Genomic DNA, 9,880 nt, shown 5'->3' on the forward strand with positions numbered 1-9,880 from the left:
TGCATGCCTGGCTGAACACGCCTCCTCGCCGCATTCATACGCCTCCATTAAACCCGTGTGGAAGCTAAGAACCCTATTTCGTCCACACGTCTGTTCATGAGCGGGCCGACATTAAACACAACGCCGGGCAAGCTCCTCCTGTCCGCGCTCTATTTAAACGAGGCCAGACGCCGGGCAAGAATCGCACCCCTCCGCCGCTCTCCCATCTCCTCCTTCACCATTTTCTCACTCTTCCGATGGCTTCCGAAGAGCAGTTCTCCGGCATACAAGTCGGCTGGGTGGCCCGCCGAGCCCGCCGGATACTAACGAGCCAGCTCGCTGCTCCACCTCCCTCTCCCAGCCCGACGGAGCCAGTTGCCGCCCCAAGCCGGCGCGTGGTTTAGCAACTCACCGCTCCAGACCAACTCGATGAGGAGTGGCAAGTTGCTCCACGCCGGCACGGTGGCACGGGTGTTGTCGCTGTCGTCGACGTCGTACCGCGTCTCCCATGTCTGCGACCGCGCCTCCCGTGTTTGTGACTGTGCCTGTGACTGCGCCTCCCGTGCCTGCGGCCGCGCCATGTAGGCAGAGACAGAAGTCGGGTGCGCGGAGAGCGACGAGTCGGTGGCTAGCGCCTCCGCGTCCGCCACCATCATCGACGAGAAGTAGAACACGGGAGGCCGCCGCCACTTGGGTCCCATGAAGGCCACCGCCGAGGCGACGCCGATGTACACAGCCGGTGTCTTGTCTGGTTCTTCTCTTGCGAGGACCTTCGTCGATCCCGCATGGGCTCCACGGAAGCGAAGGTGCCGCCTTCCCCTCCCGCTGAAGCATCAGCCGGGGGTTCCACTCCAGTGAGCGGTGGGGAAGCGAGTCGTCCTTTGCGCTGAAGCATATACCTTCGGGGCTCCCGGCAGTCCGATGATTGGGCTCCCGGACATGAGGAAGACAAAGGGATCCGCGGGCAACCATTTAGATTAGGTATTATTATACCTCCAGAGCCGGAGTAGCACCACTTAGTTGATATAAATGTAATGAAATTCGTCATGTTTATATGAAAATCCGGCATTTTTATATGAAATCTGTCATGTTTATATGAAACCCGGCCGTGTTTGCACGAATTTCGTCTGGTTGGTTTGAGTTGTTGTGAAAATGTATGCGGCTACGGTTGGATGGCGTCCTTCTGCATTCGTGTCCAGAGGGCGTGTTGTGAAAATGTATGTGGACAGCTGCGAGGGGAAATTTGCAGGTTGCCGTTGGAGATGCCCTAAGGGCGTGTTTGGTTGCTCGCATTAGACCCAGCCAGAAAATGGGTTGTTTGGTTGTCTGGCACGCATCAGAATCTTGGCTCACACGAACCTTAAAGAACTCTTGAGTGAGGCCCACTAGGAACACCCGAATCGGCAGTTTCCAACAAGTCAGGCTCGAGAGACGCAGGGGAAGGGAGCACGGCGCTGACCTTCTGCGCCTACAGAGATGGCGGGAGCTCGCGCACGTCTCCGAAAAAGCGACGGGACGAATTCGCGTCACCGCTCGCTGATTCGGTCGCCCTATATAGCCAGGGTGGTCGCAGCGGCAAAACTCCCCCGCCACCCCCCCATCGAGCTTTCCCTCCGACGCGGATCCACAGGGGCGACGAGGTAAGAGGCGCAACTTCTCCAGCCACCGTTGATGACGGCGGTGAATTGACGACTCCTCTTCTCCGACGTGTTCAACGCCTCCTCCGCGGCTGCTCCGATGGCGTATGTGAGTTCAGTCACCTTCTGTGACGCCCTGGTAATTAAGCTATAGTGAACCTCTACTAATGATGTCATGTCACCTCCGTTACTGTTGCTAATCTTGCGTTAGTTCAAAACTGATTCAAAAATCAAATTCAAAATATGACAAACATCAAAAAATTTCAAACATCAAAATTAAAATGTTCGGACTGTGCCAATTAATGCCTAGGTATTTTTGGTGAAGAAACCACGTTTTTACAGAGTGCCTAAATATTTTAAAATGAGAGAAAACAAAAAAAACTAAGAAAATAAAAAGAAAAGCAACCCCCCCCTCACTGGGCTCCGGCCCAGCAGGCCACCACCCCACCCCCACTCACCTTATCCCCCCCACCTACGGAAACCCTAACCGACACCCCCACTCGCCCCCCACGATCCCCTTCTCCTCCCCCACCGATCTGGATCAGGATCGGCCCTGATCCCGTCGCCCCCGACGCCCTGCGGCCGCCCGTCGCCGTCCACCGTCGCCTGAGGTCTTCGCCGGTGTTGCCTCCTCGCCTCCTCCCTCAACAGCCACCTCGTCGGACCGCCACCTCGCTGGACTGCCTCCCCGTCTCCGCCATCGTCCCCATCCTCCTCCCCGCGCCCCACTGCCACTCCCCTATGGCCACCGTGAGCATGCACCCCTCCTCTCTCTCCCCTGTCTCCCACACGCTCGCGCACGCACACCCTCGTCCCGCTTCGCCCGCCTCCGACGCGCCGTCGCCCGCACTGGCCTCCCCTGCCTCTGCTCCAGGCCCGGTCGCGCCTGCAGCACTCCGCTGCCGCTCCGCGCCGTGGCCTCGTGCTCGCCACCTCACCTTTCCCCGCTTGCCTCCCGGCGTGACTGCCCGCCGGCTGGCCGCGCCCGCTCACGGAGCGCTCCCGCCCCTGCCTCGCGCACGTCGCCCTTCGCGCCCCAGATGCGCCCGCCTTGCGCCGCGCACCTGCCCCGCTGCCGTGCTCCGCGGCCCACGTGCCCCGTGCCCCTCTCGTTGCTGCCTCGCACCCCCCACTGTTCCCCGCGCCGACGTCCGCACTCGTCGCACCCCTGTGTGCATCCCGAGCCATGCCCCACCACTGCTAGCCGACGGCCGCCCCCTGCCCCGCGCCAGCGCCCCCGCGACAACGGCGGCCGACCGCGCCTCCGCCGCCCTGCTCCCCTGCCAGCGCAGCGCCCTGCTGCTGCCGCGCGGCCCCTGGCTACCGGCGCTCGCGCCTGCGAGCCCCATGGCTCTGCTCCGCTCCACCCCGTTAACCCGCGCCCGTTAGCGCCCAACCCTCTATGCCCCTCTGGGCCACTGCCAAACGGGGCCCACGCCCAGAATGTTTAAAAAATGAAATGAATGAAAAAAAAATTAAATAAATAAACAATAACTAAATAGTTAATTAAAGAATTAATTAACTTAATTAATCTTGTTTAATTAACCTAATTAGCTAATTAACTTAATTAACTTTTGTTAATTATCTAAGCAGTCAATGATAGTGGGACCCACACGTAAGTTTGACTAAGTCAACAGGACTGTTGACTGCTGACCGTGTAGTTGACCCAGTCAACGGGCCCCATCTGTCAGTTTGACCCACTCAACACCTCTGTTGACTGGTTGGGAGCGAGTTTTGGCGTGACGCCCAGGCAGGCGTGCCCTCGGCCGAGTGGCCTCGGGCGCAACTTGGATTCAAAGACTCGATGGTTCGCGGGATTCTGCAATTCACACGAGGTATCGCATTTCGCTACGTTCTTCATCGATGCGAGAGCCGAGATATGCGTTGCCGAGAGTCGTGTGGATTAAATAGCTTTGCAACACAAGGGACGGCTAGCAAGCTAGCCATGCCCCCGGGTTAGGCACAGTGTTCCTTGACGCCTTCGGCGCCGTGGGTTCTTTTACCCCAAGCCCCCACCCACTCCGAGGAGGGGGGTGGTCGAGGCATTGGCCGAGCGACGGACAGTGCCGTCACCGACGGATTGGATGACGCATGCGCGGTCTGTTTTGGTCAGGGTCACGACAATGATCCTTCCGTAGGTTCACCTACGGAAACCTTGTTACGACTTCTCCTTCCTCTAAATGATAAGGTTCAATGGACTTCTCGCGACGTCGGGGGCGGCGAACCGCCCCCGTCGCCGCGATCCGAACACTTCACCGGACCATTCAATCGGTAGGAGCGACGGGCGGTGTGTACAAAGGGCAGGGACGTAGTCAACGCGAGCTGATGACTCGCGCTTACTAGGCATTCCTCATTGAAGACCAACAATTGCAATGATCTATCCCCATCACGATGAAATTTCCCAAGATTACCCGGGCTTGTCGGCCAAGGCTATATACTCGTTGAATACATCAGTGTAGTGCGCGTGCGGCCCAGAACATCTAAGGGCCTCACAGACCTGTTATTGCCTCAAACTTCCGTCGCCTAAACGGTGATAGTCCCTCTAAGAAACTAGCTGCGAAGGGATGGCTCCGCATAGCTAGTTAGCAGGCTAAGGTCTCGTTTGTCATGTTGACGTTATGATGACGTCAGCAAACACTATTCAGGATAATGTTGATTTAAAATAATTAAATAAATCCTAAAAATGATTTAAATCTTTTAAAAGTAATATAAAATAAACCGTAGCTCGGATGGAAAAACTTTGTACATGAAAGTTGCGCAGAACGACGAGACGAATCCGAATACACGGCCCGTTCGTCCGCCACACATCCCTAGCATAGCAAACACGCAACTTTCCCCCTCCGGTTCATCTGTCCAAAAACGCGAAACACCGGGAATACTTTCCCGGATGTTTCCCCCCTTCGCCGGTATCACCTACTACCGCGTTAGGGCACACCTAACACCGCTCATTGTCTTGTCATGCATCGTCATGCATATGTTTGCTTTTATATTTATTGTTTCTTCCCCCTCTTCTCTCGCTAGACACCGAGACCGACGCCGCTGCTACCCAGTACGACTACGGTGTTGACGACTCCTCCTTGCCAGAGCAACCAGGCAAGCCCCCTCGATCACCAGATAACGCCTATTCCGTCTCTCTACTGCTTGCATTAGAGTAGTGTAGCATGTTACTGCTTTTGTTAATCCTATTCTGCTGCATAGCCTATCATTGTTGCTACAGTTGTTACCCTTACCTGCAATCCTAAATGCTTAGTATAGGATGCTAGTATTCCATCAGTGGCCCTACACTCTTGTCCGTCTGCCTTGCTATACTACTGGGCCGTGATCACTTCGGGAGATGATCACGGGCATATGCTATATACTTTATACTGTTACATTACTTATGATACTGTTCGGAGATGGGGGCTGAACGGGCAGGTGGCTCCATCCTGGTAGAGGTGGGCCTGGGTTCCCGATGGCCCCCGACTGTTACTTTGTGGCGGAGCGACAGGGCAGGTTGAGACCACCTAGGAGAGAGGTGGGCCTGACCCTGGTCAGCGTTCGCGGATACTTCAATTAACACGCTTAACGAGATCTTGGTATTTGATATGAGTCTGGCCACTGGCCTATACGCACTAACCAACTACGCGGGAACAGTTATGGGCACTCGATGTCGTGGTATCAGCTGAAGCCTTCGTGACGTCAGCGACTGAGCGGCGCGCGCCGGATTGGACTGTAAGCCTGCTCTTGTATTAAGGGGGCTAGTTCTGCTTCCGGCCGCCCACGCAACGTGCAGGTGTGCAATGGGCGATGGGCCCAGACCCCTGCGCCATAGGATTTAGACCGGCGTGCTGACCTCTCTGTTGTGCCTAGGTAGGGCTGCGACGTGTTGATCTCCCGAGGCCGGGCATGACCCAGGAAAGTGTGTCCGGACAAAGGGGATCGAGCGTGTTGGGTAATGTGGTGCACCCCTACAGGGAAGTTTATCTATTCGAATAGCCGTGTCCCTCGGTAAAAGGATGACCCGGAGTTGTACCTTGACCTTATGACAACTAGAACCGGATACTTAATAAAACACACCCTTCCAAGTGCCAGATATAACCCGGTGATCGCTCTCACGAGAGGATCGCCGGGTAGGATTATGCTAAGCGATGCTACTTGGTGAACTTACCAGCTACTCTCTTCTACATGCTGCAAGATGGAGGCTGCCAGAAGCGTAGTCTTCGACTAGCTATCCCTCTCTTATTCTGGCATTCTGCAGTTCAGTCCACCGATATTGCCCCTTTACACAGATAACCATGCATAAGTAGTGTAGATCCTTGCTTGCGAGTACTTTGGATGAGTACTCACGGTTGCTTTTCTCCCCCTTTTCCCCCCTTTCCTTTCTTCCTGGTTGTCGCAACCAGATGCTGGAGCCAGACGCCACTGTCGACGACGACTCCTACTACACTGGAGGTGCCTACTACTACATGGAGGCCGCTGACGACGATCAGGAGTAGTTTAGGAGGATCCCGGGCAGGAGGCTTGCGCCTCTTTCGATCTGTATCCCAGTTTGTGCTAGCCTTCTTAAGGCAAACTTGTATAACTTATGTCTGTACTCAGATATTGTTGCTTCCGCTGACTCGTCTATGATCGAGCACTTGTATTCGAGCCCTCGAGGCCCCTGGCTTGTATTATGATGCTTGTATGACTTATTTTACTTTTTAGAGTTGTGTTGTGATATCTTCCCGTGAGTCCCTGATCTTGATCGTACACGTTTGCGTTTATGATTAGTGTACGATTGAATCGGGGGTGTCACAAGTTGGTATCAGAGCCGACTGCCTGTAGGAATCCCCCTTCCACACTCCTTGGCCGAAGTCGAGTCTAGACATTACAAAACTTTTATTAACATGGCTGTGTGCCTTATGGGCCCACGTCGCCATTGGGTGGTATTAGGATCTTTTATTCCTCGTCTATACTCTAGGATTCTAATCTCTCTTCTATTCGGGTTAAATGATTTTCTAAAAATCTAACTTTAGGTTCTCGAAAACACTTTCCCCGGAGAGCCCCTTCAGTCCAGATGATCGCCGGCTGCACGAGAAGATTTCGAAGTTACTCTCCGATATTCTCTCAAGACTTTGTGCCCGTTGCTTTTGCAATTCCCTACCACCCAAAATATCCCTATGGATAAATACATACACCCGTCGTTCTTACTTTTATTCCCAGTTGATCTTGTTATTACAAGATACCCCAAAATTCTCTCTATTGTTCCGAAAATACTTTGTGCTTACTGCCTTGCAGTTCCTTGCCATCTGAATGACCCTGCGGATAATTTCTCGCACTTACCGAGTATCCACTCATCCCAAGTTGATTCATGTGTTATGCAACAGTCTTCAAAATACCATTCGATCTTCCGAAAATCCTGAGTAGCCTATTGCTCTTGAAATTCTTGCTTGCTTGCATTATGGTTAATCCAATAAGTCTCGTAATCTTATTGGCATCCCTTGTCATTATCATTTTGATTCCGTTGATCCAATATGATGTGAATGCTCTCAATCCTCAATCAGATCCTAGAATCCATCCTTCTGGCTCAGTGTCATTTTAAACATGAGCCGGATCTCGACCAATCAAATTGCCATCGATTATTCCCCTGTTGGAAATATGCCCTAGAGGCAATAATAAATGGTTATTATTATATTTCTTTGTTCATGATAATCGTCTATTGTTCATGCTATAATTGTATTGTCCGGAAATCGTAATACATGTGTGAATACATAGACTACAACGTGTCCCTAGTAAGCCTCTAGTTGACTAGCTCGTTGATCAACAGATAGTCATGGTTTCCTGACTATGGACATTGGATGTCATTGATAACGGGATCACATCATTAGGAGAATGATGTGATGGACAAGACCCAATCCTAAGCATAGCATAAAAGATCGTGTAGTTTCGTTTGCTAGAGCTTTTCCAATGTCAAGTATCTTTTCCTTAGACCATGAGATCGTGCAACTCCCGGATACCATAGGAGTGCTTTGGGTGTGCCAAACGTCACAACGTAACTGGGTGACTATAAAGGTGCACTACGGGTATCTCCGAAAGTGTCTGTTGGGTTGGCACGGATCAAGACTGGGATTTGTCACTCCGTGTGACGGAGAGGTATCTCTGGGCCCACTCGGTAATGCATCATCATAATGAGCTCAATGTGACTAAGGCATTAGTCACGGGATCATGCATTGCGGTACAAGTAAAGAGACTTGCCGGTAACGAGATTGAACAAGGTATTGGGATACCGACGATCGAATCTCGGGCAAGTAACATACCGATTGACAAAGGGAATTGCATACGGATTGATTGAATCCTCGACACCGTGGTTCATCCGATGAGATCATCGTGGAACATGTGGGAGCCAACATGGGTATCCAGATCCCGCTGTTGGTTATTGACCGGAGAGGCGTCTCGGTCATGTCTGCATGTCTCCCGAACCCGTAGGGTCTACACACTTAAGGTTCGGTGACGCTAGGGTTGTAGAGATATATGTATGCGGAAACCCGAAAGTTGTTCGGAGTCCCGGATGAGATCCCGGACGTCACGAGAGGTTCCGGAATGGTCCGGAGGTGAAGAATTATATATAGGAAGTCCAGTTTCGGCCACCGGGAAAGTTTTGGGGGTTACCGGTATTGTACCGGGACCACCGGAAGGGTCCCGGGGGTCCACCGGGTGGGGCCACCTATCCCGGAGGGCCCCGTGGGCTGAAAGTGGAAGGGAACCAGCCCTTAGTGGGCTGGGGCGCCCCCCTTGGGCCTCCCCCCATGCGCCTAGGGTTGGGAACCCTGGGGGGGGGGAGCTTCCCCCTTGCCTTGGGGGGCAAGGCAACCCCTTCCCCCCTTTGGCCGCTGCCCCCCCTTGGAGATCCCATCTCCCAGGGCCGGCGCCCCCCAAGGGGCCTATATAAAGGGGGGGAGGGAGGGCAGCAAGCTACAGCCTTGGGCGCCTCCCTCCTCCCCTGCAACACCTCTCTCTCTCTCTCTCGCAGAAGCTCGGCGAAGCCCTGCCGGAGAACCGCTACATCCACCACCACGCCGTCGTGCTGCTGGATCTCTATCAACCTCTCCTTCCCCCTTGCTGGATCAAGAAGGAGGAGACGTCGCTGCACCGTACGTGTGTTGAACGAGGAGGTGCCGTCCGTTCGGCACTCGGTCATCGGTGATTTGGATCACGGCGAGTACGACTCTGTCATCCACGTTCATTGGAACGCTTTCGCTCGCGATCTACAAGGGTATGTAGATGCACTCCCTTCCCCTCGTTGCTAGTATACTCCATAGATGCATCTTGGTGAACGTAGGAAAATTTTAAAATTATGCTACGATTCCCAACAGTGGCATCATGAGCCAGGCCTATGCGTAGTTACTATGCACGAGTAGAACACAAAGCAGTTGTGGGCGTTGAGTTTGCCAATTCTTCTTGCCGCTACTAGTCGTTTCTTGTTTCGGCGGCATTGTAGGATGAAGCGGCCCAGACCGACCTTACACGTACGCTTACGTGAGACAGGTTCCACCGACTGACATGCACTAGTTGCATAAGGTGGCTAGCGGGTGTCTGTCTCTCCTACTTTAGTCGGAACGGATTCGATGAAAAGGGTCCTTATGAAGGGTAAATAGAAATTGGCAAATCACGTTGTGGTCATACGTAGGTAAGAAAACGTTATTGCTAGAAACCTACAAACCATGTAAAAACTTGCAACAACAATTAGAGGACGTCTAACTTGTTTTGCAGCAAGTGCTATGTGATGTGATATGGCCAGAAGATGTGATGAATGATATATGTGATGTATGAGATTGATCATATTCTTGTAATAGGAATCACGACTTGCATGTCGATGAGTATGACAACCGGCAGGAGCCATAGGAGTTGTCTTTATTATTTTGCATGACCTGCGTGTCATTGAATAACGCCATGTAATTTACTTTACTTTGTTGCTAAACGCGTTAGCCATACAAGTAGAAGTAATCGTTGGCGTGACGACTTCATGAAGACACAATGATGGAGATCATGGTGTCATGCCGGTGACGAAGATGATCATGGTGCCCTGAAGATGGAGATCAAAGGAGCATGATGATATTGGCCATATCATGTCACTATTTGATTGCATGTGATGTTTATCATGTTTTTGCATCTTATTTGCTTAGAACGACGGTAGTAAGTAAGATGATCCCTTATAATAATTTCAAGAAAGTGTTCACCCTAACTGTGCACCGTTGTGAAGGTTCGTTGTTTCGAAGCACCATGTGATGATCGGGTGTGATAGATTC

The 9,880-nt window shown here is 52.5% G+C and overlaps 1 non-coding gene across 1 annotated transcript; it reads right to left on the bottom strand.

Annotated features, from left to right (window-relative positions):
* Positions 1 to 3,356: 3,356 nt before the first annotated feature.
* Positions 3,357 to 3,512, bottom strand: LOC120963729 (5.8S ribosomal RNA). The gene has a single exon (XR_005755477.1). It is a non-coding gene; the product is annotated as a 5.8S ribosomal RNA (ribosomal RNA).
* Positions 3,513 to 9,880: the final 6,368 nt, after the last annotated feature.

Source organism: Aegilops tauschii, chromosome 4 (assembly GCF_002575655.3).
Source record: "Aegilops tauschii subsp. strangulata cultivar AL8/78 chromosome 4, Aet v6.0, whole genome shotgun sequence".
Taxonomy (NCBI): domain Eukaryota; kingdom Viridiplantae; phylum Streptophyta; class Magnoliopsida; order Poales; family Poaceae; genus Aegilops; species Aegilops tauschii.